The sequence below is a fragment of the Hylobates moloch genome, unplaced genomic scaffold (genome assembly GCF_009828535.3).
Source record: "Hylobates moloch isolate HMO894 unplaced genomic scaffold, HMol_V3 SCAFFOLD_5, whole genome shotgun sequence".
Classification (NCBI taxonomy): Eukaryota; Metazoa; Chordata; class Mammalia; order Primates; family Hylobatidae; genus Hylobates; species Hylobates moloch.
In genome coordinates this window covers 110,168,999-110,171,823 of record NW_026652280.1, presented here as the reverse complement: position 1 = coordinate 110,171,823, position 2,825 = coordinate 110,168,999, and the positions used below count along the sequence as shown (strand labels likewise).

Here is a 2,825-nt window from a genome sequence, read left to right as displayed (position 1 = left end):
ATTTTTCCCATGGTCAGTCTATAGATCTGTTTTCTACTTTATGAGTATGCCTGTCAGTTTCACCATTCTCTTGGTCAAACTGCCTTACCCTGATCTCCCACCTCGTTTCTTTGCAAGCATTCATCATTAATCCATTGTATTCTTGCTTTGTCACCCACGCTGGAGTGCAATGACACGATCGCAACTCACTGCAACCCCCGTCCCCCGTGTTCAAGCGATTCTCCTGCCTCAGCCTCCTGAGTAGCCTGTAGCTGGGACTACAGGCACATGCCATCACACCCAGCAAATTTTTGTATTTTTAGTAGAGACGAGGTTTCACCATGTTGACCAGGCTGGTCTCAAACTCCTGACCTCAAGGGATCCACCCTCCTTGGCCTCCCAAAGTGCTGGGATGACAGGCATGAGCCGCCTGTCCCGGTAGTGACAATCTTTAAGAACAAAGTCTGTTTCTGCACATCCAAATGACTAATGTTCAGGATACAGAAATAGCACATTAAATAACATTATTAAAGTTTCTACTTCTGGGAATGCTTTTTGCAGACCAACCCCCCCGCCAAAAAAAAAAAAAAGTTATAAGAGCAAGACAAAAGACAAAAATAAATCTCTTTAAAGACATTACATAGCTATTAATAGATACAGAGTCAGTTAGAGTTAGGTGGCCAGACTTGAGTGGCGAGAATATCAGAGCAAAGAAATACATTTTGAGATAAACCCAGAATTCTGCAGGGCTTTTTCCTTGAGGCATTTGCCAATTTAAAAGCAGCACAGGGCTGAGAAGCTAGGAAGCTGGGCAGCAGCAGACACTTAAATAAGGCTAGAAAGCTGAGCAGAGCTTTCAGCAGTGTAACAAGCCTAAGGAAACAAAAATTAGAGTTCAGGTTTCACCAAGAAAAGGCCCCAGTAAACACTCTAGACCTCCCATTAAGACACCCAGAAGCTATACTCTAAGAGGTAAGGTAAGCCAGAAATAAATGATGTTCACAGAAGACTAAAACCTAGTCCTGAACCAGTGTAATCCCAATGTGATTAATAGGGGTTAATATGATCTGCTCCGTCTCTACTTCCCTCCCAGAGAGTTACACAGCAGAAGAGAGAATTCATCACCAGGAAGACAGACTAACTGAAAATATCCATCCTAAAGTTCAGGGAGAAGGGAAAAAAAGAGATGGAAAGTACAGAAAAGACCATGAGACATATGTGATACAGTGATGAGGTCTAATATATAACAATATGTAATAGTCTCAGAAAAACAAAAAGAGAATGGGGCAGAAGCAATATTTTAAGAGCTACTAACCAATAATTTTCTAAAACTGTGAAAAAAAAATTCAGTCATCAGATTCAAAAGTTCTATGAGGCTGGGCGTGGTGGCTCATGCTTGTAATCCCAGCACTTTGGGAGACCAAGTCAGGTGAATCACTTGAGGTCAGGAGTTCAAGACCAGCCTGGCCAACATGATGAAATGCTGTCTCTACTAAAAAATATAAAAATTAGCTGGACATGGTGGCACATGGCTGTAGCCCCAGCTATTTGGGAGGCTGAGACAGGAGAATCACTTGAACCCAGGAGGCAGAGGTTGCAGTGAGCCGAAATCACGGCACTGCACTCCAGCTTGGCGACAGAGCGAGACTCTGTCTCAAAAAAATAAATAAACATAAATGAAAAATTAAAGGAAAAAAAAGTGCGATTTCCTGGGCTATTATGATGGTGATGAATTTCAAGTGGTTGTGGCAGTATCGCTTCCCGCCCTTTACATTACAGCTGAATGTGGCCACTTGGCAGAAGCAGCTGGCCATGTGGTGTTCGTTGGTTCTGTCCATCTGCTGCCTGCACAAACAGTCCAGCATGATGGTGATGGATGCTCAGGAGATCCTGCTCTTCAGCAACATCAAGCTGTGGAAGCTTCCTGTGGGATCAAGCCAGGTTGTATTAGAGGAACTGAGGAAGAATGGGAACTTACAGTGGCTGGATAAAGCAAGTCTAGTGGCGGAGGCCAGAAGAATGGGGAAAACTCATCTATCAGTGGGTCTCCAGGAATGGCCAGAACAACTCCATACTTAGCCTGTATGAGCTGACCAGTGGGGAAGACACAGAGAATGAGGTGTTCCATGGACTAAAGGAGGCCTTCTGTGGGCTCTGCAGGCCCTACAGTAGGAACATAAGGCTGAGATCATCACCATCTCACTCAGAGACCAGTGATGGCTGAGGTGTCAGGTCCATCTGTCAGAGACCTGCTTCCTTTTACTTTCTATCTCCCACCTTTCCAGGGCTTTCAGGAGGAGACAGACTCAGTGGACCCACACATTGAATCTGTGAATCCAACAGACTCAAAAGGGCTCCAGTCCTGAAGCCTGGGACCCAGGGGTGGGTTTCTCATACCCCACATATCTGTCCCTGGGATAGGGTGAGACTGAGGCACTCCAGACAAAAATGTGCTTCTTCAAAGCTTGCCTACTTCCTTTCTTATCCTAGACTGCCTCTGAGCCAGGGTCTGTAAACCTAACACTTTATGTGTGTTCACATGTGTAAGTTCATACACACATGCATCTGCACATGCTTCTGTCTCCTCCATCTTCTATCCCCTTAGCTGCTGTTGCCTCCCTTCTCAGGCTGCTGCTGGATCTTTCCTAGGGAATGTGGGAAGCCTGGCTGCAGGCAGCCGTCCAAGCAATAGAAAGATAGGAGGCCCATGGGCCTGGAACTGACAGGCAGGGCCCAACATTGATTTATGTTATTAAAATCTCAACTGCCCCCACTTCAGACAATAAAAACTGAGCTATATGCTGCTCACAATAAATTCAGTTGAAATATAATGATCAGAAATGTAA

At 45.0% G+C, this 2,825-nt stretch overlaps 1 pseudogene; it reads left to right on the top strand.

Moving 5' to 3' along the window:
- Window positions 1-1,701: 1,701 nt before the first annotated feature.
- On the top strand, window positions 1,702-2,196 carry LOC116467940 (vacuolar protein-sorting-associated protein 25-like; annotated as a pseudogene).
- The last annotated feature ends 629 nt before the right edge of the window (window positions 2,197-2,825 follow it).